The sequence below is a fragment of the Sciurus carolinensis genome, chromosome 10, assembly GCF_902686445.1.
Source record: "Sciurus carolinensis chromosome 10, mSciCar1.2, whole genome shotgun sequence".
NCBI lineage: Eukaryota > Metazoa > Chordata > Mammalia > Rodentia > Sciuridae > Sciurus > Sciurus carolinensis.
Window position 1 is genome coordinate 133,353,713 of NC_062222.1, and position 17,443 is coordinate 133,371,155.

Here is a 17,443-nt window from a genome sequence, read left to right on the forward strand (position 1 = left end):
TTTCCCTAGAAAGAATGCCTGTCACACAGAGAGAACCGTGTGGCTCGGGAGATAGAGCTGGGAGCCAGGAGTCAGCCGCGCAGAGTCCACGCCCTCCTTTCATCTCTGTTTCCCAGGGTGACCTTGGGCAAATCACTTAAATTATCTGGGCTTTCTATTCCTCCCTTCGAGAAGTGGAGGAAACTTCACCCATGTTATGAGCAGGGTGAAGGAAAGGCAGATAAGGCTGTAAGGATTTCAGGTTTACTGAATAAAAAAAAATACCTCAGGAAAAAATTACCATGCACTCACATAAAATGTAATTTATGGTTCGGTCTGAAAAAGCTGGGTGAACTTTCCCCTGATATTATACACAAAAGTATATTCCTGACCCAATTCAGAATCCTTTTTATATGTGGATTTGAGTTTGAGTCAAAATATGATTAGTATGTATTTTGCTCAGCCCTGTACAATGATAACAGTCACAAAAACAAGAGAACCAAAATCTCTCCTGCCTTCCTTGGGAGTTAAGAAACGTAAAGGTCGGATTGTACTTTTAGATTGAGCCTTCCTACTCAGATGGGAAGGCCTTAGCTGGTGTTTCATTCCCCCTTGGCCAGTCTCTCAGTATGCACTTGCTGCATACCCATAGAAAGGGAAACATGCCACCAGGTCAACAAGCTTGGAGCCTGGCTACTCAAAGAGTGGTCCATGGACCAGTAGCATTTGTACCACATGGGAGCCAGAGAGAAATGCAGACTCTGAGGCTTCTTCTAGATCTGCTGAATCAGGAGGCACATTTGAACATGCTCTTCAGGAGGTCTCAGGAGTGGCTTAAAATATAGGCCTGACATCCAACAAATCTGAGTTTAATTTGCAGTTCAATCACGTACTTGTTATATGATCTTGGGCACATATACATATATGTATACGCCTTAGCTTTTGTCTGACAGATTGAGTTAAAATAACACCTGCCTCTTAGTTCATTGTGAGCATTAAATGGAGCTCTTCATTGCATGGTGTCTAGAACAGAGTCACCCTCAATGAGTAGTAATTGATTTATCATTATTGCTATTACTCCTTTCAGCATGTGACTCCTGCTCTATGAGAGACATGGAGACAAATGTGCATATCGACCTTCTTCAGGTACCATCAGATATTTTGGTCTAGATACTTATGCCAGATGTCTGTGGCTTTCCACCTACATCACCTTCCCCCAGACACCAGAAACAGAAAAACCCAAAGATTAAAACCAGTACTACCTACCCAAAGCACTCACAGAGATGCTATCTCTTGGATGGAAACATGAATGAATAAAGATAAACAATTTTCATTTATTATAGGCAGTGTTTGGGTTTATTTTGCTTTTTCTTCCCATTCTCTACTTAAAAAGCCTGAGAGTCTGGCCTAGAAAATGCTTGTCTGTCTTAAGTTCATAGATCTCCCAACTCAGTTTCTAAGAATATCCCAAGGCAAGGAGGGCTCAGAACTTTATAGGAATATTAGTCAAACTTGAAACAGACCAAAACTGGAAGATTGGGCCCTACTGAATTGAAGTAGGTGAGGAAGAGCAGGGACAAGATAGCATATGTCATAGGAACCACCGAGTGAGCAAGTGAAGAACACAGGATTTCACAAGGATCAGTCAGGAAGGACACACCTCCTACATTGCTGTCTCCTAAATCACCCTTCTTGGGTTTGTATGCTGTCTCCAGATCCTTCAGTTGTGGAGTCCCAAGGGTTCCGACTCCAAACCTTTTCTCGTCTCTCCCAACACTTCTTACGCAGTTTCCTTTCTTTAAATACCACCAATACAGGAAGGCTCTCAGATTTACCCTTCTGCCCTTAAGTCCCAGCCCGAGGTGTGAGGCTGCCTTCCCAGCATCTCTACCTACAGGTCTAACAAGATCAGAAATCAACTTGTCCAAGTCAATCATGTTCCCCACGTCACCCCTGCGTCGCTGAAATCCACTCTCCCCTGGCCTCCCCATCTTACAAATGGGCACCAGCACCAGTTAAGCAGGTCCATGCAAGAAGCAATCCTTGATTATTTTCTCTTCTGAACTTGATGCTCTCCCTCATCAAGTCCGATGAACTCTTCTTTCAGAATCCATCCAAATTCTGTCTTTTTGTACCGTTTCTTACCCCTGACATGCGAATTCAGGTCAGCATGTTATGATCCAATGTCCACATCCCCACCAGGATCTTGTTCCCACCACCAGGTGTCCTGCCATTCTCTCCAGACAGGATCCCCAACAGGTTTACAAACAGATGGTGTGGAAACCACTACATGAAGCTCTGCCCAGACTTGTGCTCTGCCCCCCAAGTCCCTGCAAGACCTGACCCTGCCCCGTTGTGGCCTTCATCTTGGGTCACTCTCCCTCATCCATGCTGACCCTTTTGCTGTGCTGGATCAGTGCACCAGGAACATGCCTTTCAGGTCCCTTGTTTCTGCCTTCCTTCTATTAGAAGTGCTGTCCTCAGACCTTCACAAGACCCCCTTCTTCTTGCCATTCAGTCCACATCATTGCCACTGCAGATGCCCCACCAGCAGCTGAGGCAGCAAGCTCAGTCGGGTTAACATGAAGGTCAGCTTTTTCCCTTTTCATAATTCTTTCCATGACCTAAGTTTTCTCAGCTTATTTTTTATTACATTCAAATTCATTTCTTCTTTTAGAATGTAAGCTCTCTGAGAGGAAAGATTAGGTCTGTTTTGTTTGCAGCAGTTAACTAGGATATTATATTGCATTAAGTAGAAACAATCATCCTCTTATCTGTAGGGTACATCATCCCAGACTAACAGTGGATGCCTGAAACTGTGGATAGCACCAAACTCTGTATTCTCATTCACACATGCCTATGATCAAGTTTAATTTACAAGTTTGACACAGTAAGGGACTACTAATAAAAACTTATTAATTATTAATTCTTATAACAATATACTTCAATAAAAATATGTGAATAAGTTCTCTCATTTTCTCCTCAAATATTTTATTGCATTGTGCTCACCCATTTTATGATGTTGACAGTGTGAGATGATGTCACACCTGTGATAAGATATGTGAGGTGCATGATGTAGCAAGTGACAGTATGAGGCTAATACTAAGGGTTACTTGAACACAAGCACCATGCTACCGTAAAAGTTGATCTGAGATGGCTACTAAGTGACTAACTGGGAGGTAACATATACTGTGTGGATACAATGGAAAGAAGATGATTAATGGCCCTGGGCAGGATGGTCTAATATTTTATGATGCTTCTCAAAATGACCTTCAAGTTGAAACTTATGTTTTTTTTTTTGTTTTTGGTTGTTTTTTTGTTTGTTTGTTTTTTTGTTTTTTTTCCTGGAATTTGCCATTTAATGTTTTTGGACCAGGGTTGGCTGGCAATAACTGAAACTATAGAAAGTGAAACTGAATAAAGGAGGACTGTTGGCTTACAGTGTAACTCCGAATCTGACCAGCTGATCTCTTTTCTTGTGCAGGTTCAGCCTACTACATAATCCTGTCTTACCTGTGAAAGCAGCTGATCTTTGTGGATAGCTTCAGAGATTAGTGCTTGATGGGAATGAGGAAACGCAGTGCTTCTTTGAACAAGAGCTAAATGTTTTTCTGAACAGTTTGAAGTATAAAGACAAAGCTTCTGGGAACATACCTTGGTTGCTCATTCCTTTAAAACATTAGCTATAAAATCTGTTTGTACAAAAGATGTTGTAAACCAAAAATAGATTTTTTAAGAAAACATCATTATGTATTCATCAAAAGAAAGAAACTCTGTGTTTTATCTTGTTGGATATTTTAAGAATTATCTGTTCAGTGACACTAGTAAGGCCAGAGGGTTGGAAAGAAAATTGCTCTTGGAATAGAAGCAGTGAACTGAAAATACAAAAATCAAACCCCCTTTATAAAGGTTTTGTTTCTCAGAATCAGTGGAGAGAAACTAGCATCAGATACAATCTGCAATGTGCAAACCTGGGGCTAGAATGATGGTTTCATGAAGGCAAGGGCTGTTTGACTCCTAGCTATAGTTCAGGGCTTGGGGAACAGTGGTACTCAGTCAGTCTTTGCTGAATGAATGAAAAGAGAACCCATGATCCAGGTGCTTTGATGTTGTTAGCAGTGGGTCATTTATTCCACAGAACTTAGGTGTAACCAGGACAGCACTAGTGGCTTATGATAAAGAAAGCAATAAAATATTGGCAGAGACTCAAGAAGGACATTGTAAACCTTGCCCTTGCAGGAGACCTGCCTGCCTGTGACCTGGGGAAAGTCACATAAGCTCTAAAGCTTCAGCTCCTGCATAGGGAGAGGAGAGGCCTGCCTGCGCAGTGGCTACAGTTCTCCTTGGCCTAAGCTGAGTCTGGTCCTCTCCTGGCTTCTCTATATGAGTAATTTAAGGTAACCATCACAACAGACTTTCAAAGCCTATGGCATGTGCTTATTATCATGGAAGCCTTGGTGAGGTCATGACATTAACCCCCTGTCACAAGGTCAAAGGGTCTGGACTTGAAGCCAGCCTCCCCAACCAGTAATCCCATGCTCCTGGGTCTGCAGCTCACGCCTCTCCATGTAGGCCCATCACGTGTCGGACACTCTCTGAACAGTCCCTGCCCAAGCTACTCACATCCTCAGTGCCTTTTACCACCTTGGGACTTAGAGATCCCTGTCCAGGAGACTGCCTTCCCGCATGCCCTCCTTCCCTCCCACTTTGACCATAACCTAAGTGAGGGAGCACTGAGCCCCAGAGGTGCTCAAGTGGGACCTGATCACTTGCCTTCTGTTAAAGGGATGTGAGTAGAATCCAGGAGTCAGGTTCCTTGAAATGAGTAAGTCAGATTCATTTTCTACACCGTGACTGTGCTAAGGAGGGGATCATGATGGTGTGATGATGATGACATCGGTAACAGTAAGCACAGCAACCTTCAGAGCCACAGCAAGCTTCCTAACCTGGATTATGTATTCAATTCATTGTTCGTTAAGCAAATCCTCTCTGAGCATTTCTCTTAGAAACTGACCTGCTCTATGTCCCAGCCTTTTACCTGAATCACTGAACCTCATTTTCCTCTCATCCTTAAAATGGGAATAATAACCCCTACCTGATAGAGTGTGGTGGGGTGATCACTCATAGAGTGATTACTTGAAGGATCTGACCTGAGCTCAGCCAATGTTTGCCCCCAACCCTTTAATTCTAGTACCATGACACATTCATAAAGGTCTGGGTGTCTATATCATTCATCGTTCTTTCATTTCACACAACTTGTAACATGCACACTATGGGTCAGGCAATTTTCTAGAGCTAGAAATAGAGGACCAAGCAAAACGAAGGACTCTCTAACATGGCGTGGTTCAAAATCTAGGGAGAGAAGTCAGACAAGAGTCTTAGTTAGTAGAGAACATAACTGTAAAGGCCATGAAGACAAATCCATAGTAATGGAGGGGACTTTACTATTTTAAGTAGGATACTCAGGGACAATGTCCTTCAGGGGTTGACATTGGAGCAAAGAGGTAAAGCTGGAGAAAGCACAAGCGGTGCAGAGGCTCTGAGGTGGTTTCCAGGCAAGGCAAAGAGCTGGCCAAACGACCCAGGCGGGCGTGGGAGCAGGAAAGCCCGAGGAGCTGGTGTGAAGGGAGGAGGAAGCTGCCGTGGGCAGGTCGGCAGGGCTGGGCCGTGTCCAGCAGTGGGGGATTTATCGTAGAGTTTTCCAGTGTAATGGAAACCACTGGGTTGTGTCACTGAGCGTCAGTGTATGATAAGTTTTAAGCCAACACTAGAGGCTGGGCCGATAATGGATACCAGGCCAGCATGAACTTGAACGTGCTGCCACAAGCCACACCTGAAGCGGAACAGTTAGGATTGGTCAGAGAGAGCTAAGGGCAGAACAAGAGATTGCAGATCCCAAGGAGCACATCCGAAACCTTTCCATGGGCCACACGTGAAGCTCCAAAGGGTAGACCCATCCCAGGCCCATGAGAGGCGATGCAGGGCACTATGCGAATTGTCAACAGGAACCAGCTGTTCCCACGGAGATGGCTTTCTAGCCAGGCGCTTTGAGCGAGAAGTCAAAATCTATTGCATACATTGGGCTAGTTCTTCCCAAGCATGATCTCATTTAAATTTCACAACAGCCATTTTGGGTAGAGATTCCAATTGACTTTACAAATGAGGAGCTGAGATGGGGGAGAGTCAGTGACTTGGCCAGGGTCCTGGGTGGGAAGCATCAATTTCTTGACCTGGAACCATTTTCACCCTACACAGCCCCCACTGACCATGAGCTGACATTTCCGGTTTGCCTCTCCCATCGCTCAGAGATTAAACCTGCCAAATAATGACTTCATGCCAACAGTGCCCCCCCACCTGCAGAGATGTTTGCGGTTTACCCCGCTCTTTCACACTCATTATCCTGTGCCTCCTGGAAGCTGGTTCACACCCTCCCTGCCTTTTATTTTCACAGGCATGGCAGGTACAGGATGTGATAAACACCCTGAACAAGGAAACATTTAGCCTAAGCTAACTATTATCGGCAGCATCTGTGACGAATGACTTAATATAACCCCGAAAAGCCCAATGTGATGACTAATTTGTGGTTAAAGGTAGTTGGAAATTTACTCCGTAAAAAATTACATGGAGGTAACTCGATTAACTTGGAAAGAGAGAGAGAGAGAGAGAGAGAGGGAGAGAAAGCCAACAGAAATACACACATAATGATTTACTTCTCCTCGCAGGAGTAGCAATAAAGATAAGAATTACAACCTCAAGAGCAGTTAGAGAAGGAATGAGCTTGTTTCACTTTGCATACTGAATGTGGAAAATGGATCAGCAGAAGAAAGGCAAACAGCAAACTCTTGGGCTCCATGGTCCCAAGCAAATCCTGTGCTTAAGACAGAAAAGGAAACTTCCGCCGTCTAGTCCATGCTCTTCATTTAACTGGTGAGGATACTGACTCATTCACAGGGACGTGAGTTTCAGGTCCACTAAGGAAGGGTGTTTCTGGCACATAGCACCAGAAGGGGACACAGCTTTGGGGTCCTGTTGGCCAGGGCATACCAGCTCTGATCTGCGTGACAGGGAATAAATCAACTAATCTCAGAGAGACTCAGATTCTTTGTATTGAAAATACATTTGATAATATGAACATCCTAGGGTAGCAGGAGTTAAGCAGCTTCCTGTATGCAAAATCCCCAGTGCACAGCCTGGCATGTGATAGGTATATGATCATTGTCACTTCCCATGGAAACCACTGAAGCTACAGAGTCTTCACAAGCTCTCTCTCCAACTCCACATCTCCCAGAAAGAAACTCTTAAGACTGACACGCTGACCCCTCAGGAAAAGGAAAAGGCCACATGTTTGTCTTACTTGGGTTTGTAAAGACTACAGCCCTGGGATTCCGCTCTGAATTGTCCTAAATGGGTTCAACATCCATCTTCTCATGTTTGGCCACCAGGGCTGCACAAGCCTCTGCTTTCTTTGAATGTGATTGAACTTGTGGTCTTCCATGACATCCTGCCTGTGTGGGACAGGAAGAAGGCACCCAGAAGGCCACTCGGTCAGGCAAGGACTGATCTCACACATCTCTGGAGGTGGAAATCCCACCCACTGGTGAACATGTCTGTGAAGTTAGAGCTGCCCTTCCCTGTCATCCCATCTAGCTCCAGGGATGCTGATCTGAGAGCTGCAATCTACCACAGCTCATCTCCAGCCTTTCTGCTTCCCCTTTCTCCTTCAGCATGATTGCCCTTCTTCCTGCTCCCCAGTCTGGCTCTCCTTCCTGTCCCTGAAACACATCCATCTCTTTCTTATCTCGGGGTGTTTGCCCATGATGTCACCTCTTCTAGATTATTTTCCCACAACTACTCGCTTCAGGTTTCTGCTCAAATTTCACCTCCCTGGAAGGGCCTGTGTGACTACCTCTTTGGAAGCAGTGTCTCCTCCCACCGCTCCTCTGCTTGGTCTTATTGAAGATCACCTGGTTGCAACCCCTTTTCCTACTCATTTCCTGCCTCTGTTACTAGAATGTAAACTGAGAGGGCACACTGTTTTCCTTGGGCTGCTGTAGCAAATTCAGAAACTTGGAAGCCTAGAAGAGTGAAAATTCATTGTCTCTCTGTTCTATAAGCCACAAGCCAGGAGTCACCAGGCTCCTGAAGTTTCCAATTGATACTTTTCCCCGCGTCTCTTTCCCATCTTCTGGTGCCTGTGGCAATTGTTGGTGCTCTTTGACTTGTAGGTGCATCCACTCCAGTTTCGGCTTCTGTGTTTGCGTGGCCATCTCCTCTGTCTCTCAGATCTTCCTCTTCTTTCTTTAATAAGGATACCAGATACAGGATTCAGAACACATCCTAAATTCAGGACGATCTCATTCTGAGATTCTTAAATTAATTGTAACTACAAAGACCCTATTTCTGAGTAAGTGCACATTCACAGAAGCCAAGGATTAGACCATAGACACACCTTATTTGAAAGGAACAGTTACAACTCAGAAAAGACAGCCAATAATTTTCTCTGGGACTATCTGAGCCCCTACACTGAGCATGGTGCTTATATCCCAAGGAGCTTCCGTTGACTGTGTGGTGAATGAATGGACACTGTCAGTTTAAGACTTTCCCTCTCTGCTTCCAAATCCTTGCCAAATGGCCCCTCCATCCCTGCTGAAGCTTGGGAATTGCTTGAGCATCCCACTGTCTCTACCATCATCGAAGCTCCACAGGAAGCTAGTCCCGTGGCAGGAGCAGCTCAGTGGGACTGTGTGGCTATTCCCAGACAGACTGCACAGCATGGTGTCTGCCTGCTGCTGCAGGAGGCAAAGCAGGCCCTGTTTCTGCTGGCCCCAAGGTGACCAGGACGAGGCCTCTGCCTGTCTGCACAGGGAAACTTCTTTCCAGTGGGGACACTGGACACAGAAGGATAACTAGAAATGCCTCTTCCCATCTGCCCCTGGGCTTTGCCTATTAGTTTTCCCTCTCTTCTGAATTATTTTCCTGTCCCCCCTGTGGATGCTTCATCCTAACCTTGAAATCTTCCCCTGCCCTTAGTAATACTACCGATAAAGACTTGCCTGAACATACTCTTTCATAAGGTTTCTATTTCTCCTTAAAAAGACTTAACACAGTATTAAATAATGATGCACATTTACTTGAATGTAGCAATTTCATGAATGATCTGTAAGCTAGGGAGGACAGACCTCTGTCCGTTCTATAGTAGAATGTGGCCCTGGCAACTGGAGTGAGAAGGGGCTGAATGGGGACAACTGGCCACGTAGGCATGCTCCCCTGTCACTCATTCACGCTTCCCCTTGCTAACTTCCTGCTTCCTGGATACTACCTTCTCCTCCTTGAAATCTGTGCTCGTAATTCATATTCTCATACACACAGGCTTTCTTCCCACATCCAATTCACCACCATGGAGTCTTATTCACATAGCTTATTAAATACCCATCTGTCATTTTTCCATTCAGGTTGGTGGGTTTCCCTGGCATTACTCTCCTGGAGCTGCCAGAACAGAGTACCACAGACTGGGTGGCTTCAGCCACATAACTGATCTTAAAGCAGCCTGGAGGCTGCAGGTTATAGAGCAAAGTGTCTGCAGGTTTGGAGTCTTCTGAGGCCTCTCTCCTTGGTGTGGTGATAGCCACCTGCTCCCCATGTCTTCAGAGTGTCTTCCCTGTGTGTGTCTATGTCCTCTCAAGAACACCAGTCTCATTGATTAGTGTCTACCCAATGACATCATTTTAACTTTACTACTCTTTAGAGATACTGTACCCAAATACCCTCTGTGGTACTGGGGTCTAGAAGTCCATCTATAAATTTGGGGTAGCACAAGTCCAACCCTTCAGATTTTAGTTTGAAAAACACTTCTTTGTGGAAGTTTTTGTAGCTCTCCCAAACAAAGTCAGACTTTCCCATCATAGTCTTTCCTTGCAGCCCACATGTGAATGGAGACATTTACCACAGCACCAACATCCTACATTACGTCTCTCTCTGCTGGACGGTCAGCCAACCCATGAGGGCCCTGGTCCTGAGTCTGGTTTGGCTCCCCCGTAGTAACCCTGGAGCATTTGCACTTCACCCACTCGTCTTTTCTCCTCGTCTTCCCTCTGATTCCTGAGAAACCATCTGCTCTGCTTTCTCTTCCTATATCACAAGTTTCTTCACTCTCCCTTGTTCTTGACCCACTTCTTAGTGTGTCCTTGAGATTATATTTTGTTCACTGTCTTTTCTTGCCCAATGAGTTCTATCTCGCTGACACTTTCAAAGACGTAGGAAATGCCATGTTCTGCCAGTGACATCTGGATCTCTCTCTCCAGGGTGGCCCTGCCTCCTTCCTCCTGCTTCCCTATTCCCTACTTCCTACAAGTTGTGTCTAGTTTCACCAGTTCTCCAAAAACATGCTCAACAATTTTATTTGCCTTTAAATCTACTCCACCTCTATTCCTAAGCTCAATGGATAGGACCACCATTTACCTCATTGTCTAAACAATGAAAGGCATTCCATGAGCCCATTATAAAGTCAAAACTAAAAATTATAAAGATTTCCCCAAGTCCAGATTCTTCCCCACACATCTCAAACCCAACTCTTCTGACTCTATCTTTTGACACACTTTTTCTCTTTCTTCATTCTTTAGGCTTTGGTCAGAAACCCATTCTGTCTTCGTGGCCAAAAAAACATCTAACTAATAAGAATCCACATAATTTCCCCTCCTAAAGCCCCCCTACTAATACCCCATTCCAATAGGATACAAACCCACCCAGTTATCTTGACACACAGGTCCCCACATGAACAGAGACTCACCCATCTCTTCTTACTGACCTTCTGCATTTTTCTGCATATTCTCTTGCTTGATCAGGTGCAAGTTCTCACCTGTCTCGAAATAAACCAGATCTATTCATGCTTCTGTGCAGGCCTCCAAGACCCTACCTTAGAAAGGCATTTTGATTGAAGAATCCCTTAGTGGTCACCTAACAAGGAAAATGGTCTTAGCTGCAGAAAACTGCCTTGCCCAAGTCACACCCCCTTCCATAGGCAGCCTGTGTCCTATGCTGTGAAGTGCTGGTCTCCCTGCCTCAGTAGAGGATATCTCTGATGGGCTTTCCAGCTAAACTACCTTTAGCAGGGATTCTCTCTGGGGGCACCTGGACTGCAGCCAAACTACTCCCTTTACATATTCTTCCTTCATCCCATCTTCTTCCACAGCTGTGGATCCCAGGAACACTCCTGGATAAGACTTTAGCCCAATAATTTGCATTTCAAAGTCTACTTCACAGGAAGCCACCTGTCATCCTCCTGTTTGCAAATGTCCTGCCTTCTGCATGGACAGCATTTCTGCCCCATCTTTCCCTTGCAAACCCCTATGCATTCTGCATATCCTAAGTCACATCTCACCTACATGCTGCAGAAACAGTGACTCACACTTCCGTACTGGGATAGAACCGTTCAGTCTTTCTTCATACCAACACATCACACTGCATTACAATTATTACTCAGATATTTTCCCTTTCTGCTAAAATAACTCTGTGCTCTGCAAGGATGCAGCATTTGTTAACTATTGCTGTGTAAAAAAAAAAAAAAATGCTGCAGACTTGGTGACTTAAAATAACACAAATAACACTATTTATCACAGCTATATAGATAAGAAGGCCAGGTGAGCAGAACTGGGTTCTCTGCTGAGGGTCTCTGCTGTGGATTGAAGCATCCCCCAAACTCCATGTGTTGAGATTTAGTCTTCCATGTAGTAGTATTGATGGGTGGACCTCTCAGGAGGTGAAAGGCTCATGAGGGCTCAACCCTCACCCATGGGTTAATGGATCAGTGGGTTTCTGTGGGAGCGACTGAGCTATAGACACACTTGCTCTCTGTTATGCACTTGCTCTCTCACCTCGAGACGCCTCCACCAAGCTGTGATGCAGCATGAGCCCCCCCACCACCACCACGTGCCAAGCGAAGCTGAAATCCTGACTACTCAGCCTCCGTGCCATAAGCAAGTAAATTTCCACTCTTTATATTGTCTGGTTTCAGTATTTTATTTTAGCAACTGCAGTGTAGTGAGACAGGTTTAATTTCAAGGACTGAAGTCAAGATGTGAACCAGTCTAAAGCCTTCCCTGGAGGCCACAGGAGAGAATCTTCTTCCAACTCATTGGAGTTGTTAGAATCCAGTTCATTGTGGTTGTGAGACTAAGTTCCCATTTCCTTGCTGGCTGTCGGCTGTGAGTTCAAGACTACCCACCTTCCTTCTCACGTGACTCCTTTTAGCGTGAGAAGTAGCAGTAGAACTACAAATCCTTCTTATTCTTTGAAACTCTCCAACTTCCAATTCTGCCTTCTTTTCCTGCCACCAATCAGAGAAAGTTCTTTGCTTCCTACGCCTCATGTGGCATAGCACAGTCATGACATTGTATGTCACATTTGGAGCCCAGGCTCCAGCAACCAGAGCAGGATTGTTGTGGCTGTTCCTTGGATTCCACTGACCACAGGCGGAAAGAGCATCTTTTTCTGAGTAGGTGCCTGGCACCCAGCTGAGCTTGCGACAAAAACATGCTAGTGCTTGCCTTAATGTTCAAGTCAAATTGAATCCAGTTAATGATCTGGCCATATTTGCATACGAGACAAACCCAAACCAAAGGTGCAAGGACCAAAAACATTCACATAGCAAATGAGTACGTGAAATAAAGCAGGCTGTAGTCCTTCCCTGATGAACGTTGATCCAGAGAAGAAGAAATGATGTCACGAAAGAAAGAAAACCCTCTTGGAAAGTATTAAATGTAATTCTGTGGTTTTGAATGTTTTTCAGCTGAATTTGTCAACCTTGAAGCTCAGGAATTAAATGTCTGTGCTAAGTGAGTGAAGTTGTTTTAGTATGGAAAGGCTTGTTTAGCTTAACTTTATAGAATGCTCAGGTAGAGTTGTAGGCATGCAGTGGAGTCCCTGTGCTGGGCGGGCGGCTTTGGTTCCGCCTCTGCCTGTGTGTGCACCACTGCAGCGTTTGCAAGGTCACCCTCTCCCTGCAGCTGCTCCAGCCAGCCTGACGCTTTCTGGTGATGACAACCTCCCTCTGCTCCTTGCAGCCCGAGCTCCGTCTTGTGCTTGGGCATTAGTCTTGTGCTTCTACCATTAGTCATGCTGGGGAGGCTTACGCCTGTCACTTGGCATGCTTTTTCCAATACTTTTATCCTCATGAAGGTGGATTTGGCTTTACTGAAGTTGGGAACACCTGTGTTTACCTGGGTCTTCAACCCACCAGTTGCAACCCTTTTAAAAGCATTTTTGGCTATTTGTATTTACTACCATCTGTTCTTTCTTGATCTACATTTTTCAAATATACTAGCATTAGCTTTGTAAAATCAGGCAGCAGCAATATACTTCAGAATAAAATTTATTAGTGGATAAATACATAGTGGGTAATCTTGGAAAAAACCTACTGTTACTGAACTGATTTGAATATGGTCCATACACCATAACTCCTTTAATTCTCCCAACAAAAATAAGGGGGCTAATTTATGCTTTGTTGTCTTTAAGTATGTAGGAAAGTTAGATTCAGAGAAGAGAATCCAACTAGCATATGTGGTTCACACACTAAATGAAAGATTCTAGATTCCATGTAAGGAGTGTCTACTTGCAAAGTCTTCATCATTTTCCCTCTTATGTCTCAATTTCTTACTCATTTATGCTACTTTAATCCCTACAAAGATTCAGATACCATGCTAGCAGCAAAGAATTTGCATAGGCAAAGACACAGTCCTGTCCCACAGATGTCTGTAGAGCACCATAATGAACATCCATGCAAATGAATAATCATAATGCAGCTTTTAAAATGTGGTAATGCAAGTTGGTCTCAATGTAGGTCAGTCTAGAGCTTCTCGTTCAATGCAGTAGCTACTATTCATGTGTGGTTATTTAAATTGAAGTTTGTAGTAATTATAATCATTTTACAAATAAAACTATAAGTTTAGTTCCTCATTTGATCTAATCACATTTCGTGAGTTTAATGGTCCCATGTAGCTAGTGGCTACTGGATTAGACAGTGCAGATTATAGTACTTTTCTATCATTGAATGATGTTATACTCTGGAGGACCAGAAAGATTTTATAAAAAGTAGTACTTGAATAGAGTCTTGAAGACTAACTAAAAGTTTCTAGATAGACCAGCAAAGACAGGTGATTCTAGACAGAAGAAACAAATATGCTGTGGCTGGGAGATAGCCCAGTGATCTACAGGAAAATCAGAGCCATTATATTTAAAGGGTGAGCTGGAGTTGAAAGTACAATTAGAAGATAGGACCCTCATCACTGATCAGTTTCTGTGCTCTCAGATGATACAGCCTAGGATGTGGACCAGAAATTTTCAAGCTCTTTTAGTTACAGAACCTTAACTAATTTAAAAATGACTGTCATTCAGAATTCCCACACAAAAGGCAGATAAAAATGGATCTGTTCTTTTCAACGCAGGGTGGAGGGCTTTTCTTTCAAGAACACCTGGATCCCTGAGAGATCTTCATTGATTCCTGGGGCTCCAAAGAGCTTGTACAGTCTCCAGAGACCCATAGTGAATTGTGAACATGACATGGATCTAGAACTGCATTGGGAAGATTCCCTGCGCCAACCTGGGGGACTAGTAGATGGGGGTAAGACGGAAGCTGGACGGGAGAGTACAAAGGTGTGGAAATAGAGAAAGACATATAGTGAGTGCCTGCTGATTTTACTAAAAGGAGAAAGAATAATGTTGGGATCTGACAGAATCTGGAATACAAGGCAGAAAAGCAGATTCATTACAGGTTTTCTTCATGGGAAATTTGGTGGCTGGTGGTATCATGTTTCATGATGTGGAATTCCAGAGGGACATTTTACTTATTGGATTATTGGTTTAAATTTTCTGTTCTTAAAACAATAGCAGGTTGGGGAGGGCAATGGTTTGCCTTTAGGCTATGGGTTACTGCTCTGTCATTCTTCCAAAGCCTGAGGAACTATCACAGATTTTCTTCTGTTCACTTCCATGCATAATGTATGTCTCATTTCTTCATTCTTCCCACAGCAAACACCAATCAGAAGAATCTGAAACAAACGGACCACGGAAAACTAGAGTCAAAACCAGTATTTTGTCAACTGATTAGATAGCAGTTAGTTTAATGGCAGCATTAATCAAGGTCTGATTGCTCCATTGTGAGGAACAAGAAGTATGTGAGTAGATTAATACACAAGATCTGGTTCAGAATGTTTCTGCAGAAACCCCCACGCAATAATTAAGAAGAATTCAAAATGAAGGTTATTGATCTGTGTGTTATTGAGAAACAACGTAATTGATAATTCAGATCTTAATTGTTGGTTCCAAAGTAGAAGAGACAGTTTGTACAGATCATTTGTAACAAGATTTTGTGTTTTTGTTTTTATCATTTACACCAAAATATTGAGTTCAAATGGTACCCTGCTTCAAATAAACATCGATTCAACTGTCAGGAAATCTTTATTTTTAAGTGTTTAAAATTATCATTTTTCAGACATATCTGAGGCAATAGAATATAGGATTTGGAGTTAGATTATACTCATGAGCTCTGAGGAATTAGGTTTGTCCTTCAATCTGTCTGGATCTCAGAACTCTTCTGCATGTTACAATAATAAATGCCCATCTCACAGATTTGTTGGAAATTCTTAGGTAGAAATCCATACTTCCTAAGAGCAAAGACATGGAGTCAAAACTGCTGTGTTTCAAGCCCAGCTTTGCCAGTTTTCAGCTGTGCATCCTTAGACATTTTACTTAACCTCCATTTCCCAGTTTTCCCATCTGTGAATAAGGATAATGACAATAGGCATCCCTATTATGAAGATTAAATGAATGTGTGAACAATGCTTGGAAGAGAGTCATGAAGGTTATAATCACTATGACACTGTTAATTGTTTTCATCATTATTTGGAAGTGTTTGGAGACATAGGTGATTCTTAGCTAACATGTATGGATTGTTTCTTCCTCTATAGCTAACTAGTCACTAACCTTTACCAAACTGCCCGGGTCCTTACTTCATATGCATTGGTGAACAGGAAAGATACAACTAGAAGGACTATCTGACTTCACACAGAACTTCTGAAAGCAACCTTTGACCTTTGGGACATACAAGCAGCATGAGAAATGTAAAGAAAGAAGGATGGAGAAAAACAAAGGCCAATAATTGGTAAGGAAAGACAGAGAAATAGCCTATTTCCAATCAGGGAACAGACTATCATCAGTATTCTGATAAAAATCCAAGGACACCTTGCTTTCAAAAGCAAAAATCAAATGACATAAAAAGCAACAATAAGATAGCAAGAAATAGTTCTTAGAAGTTAATATGACAGTTAAAAGAAAAAAAGACATGAGTTGCATATAAAGTTAAAGTAATACACAGAACCTAGAGTCAAAAAGGAAAAAAAGAGTATGAGAGAAGAGACAAAAGACAATCCAGCAGGTCAGCATTGTATGAGAAAGAAATCTGTAAAGAGTAACAAGGATGAGAGAGGGAGGGATATTGCCAAAGATATAAGATAAGAAAAGTTTCTGGAACTGAAGGAAATGTGATTATTCAACAGGACAGTATCTCACCCCCAATGAGACTCAACCACACATCCATGAAACTGGCACATTACAGAATAAGTAGGAAAAATGGAAAAAGCTAAGTGAGCATGCAGACCTACTAGAACTCTCTCTCACTGCAGCTGGGAGCATATAATAGTCCAGCTACTCCAGGAAACAATTTGACACTGTCTTACACAGTTAGATGTGTAATTATTATATGACTCAGCAATCACATTGCTATTTATCCAAGAGAAATGACAATACATGACCACATAAAAACCTGTATGTGAATATCGATAGCAGCTTTCTTTATATATAAAAGAGCAACACTAATGATCATCAAGTGGTGATCAAGTCAACTAACTGCAGCATATTCAAACAATGGGCCAAGAGCAATAAAAATGAGCATACAATTGATCTATTCCACAACATAGACAAATACCAGAAATAGGATGCTAAACCAGAGAAAGAAGACACAAGGACCAACATACTTTTCAGCTGGTATCCTGGAAAAGACAAAACAATAGAAGCAGAAATAAGGTCAGTGTCTTCAGGGACTGAGATGAGAAGTTGAAGATGGATTAGAAAGCAGCACAAGGGAATGATTGCTGGTGCTAGAAATAGTCTCTCTCTTGATTCGGTGGCAAATACCTGACAGAATATAATTTATGTATTTATGATATGGTGAGACCCATCATGATTATTTACAATAATTTGGTAGGTGGAAACTTATAAAACTGTAGTTGGAAAGAGTTGATTCAATGTGAATTTATCTTCAATAAATCTGAATTCAGTAAAAATGAAAAGTGCTACAAAGTGCTAAGGAAGACAAGATTTCAAAAGCCTATCTTAGAGTGCATGGAATATTCCCTAATGGTAGAGCACTTGCCTAGTCCAGTGAACCCTGGGTTTGATCCCCGAGACAGCAATA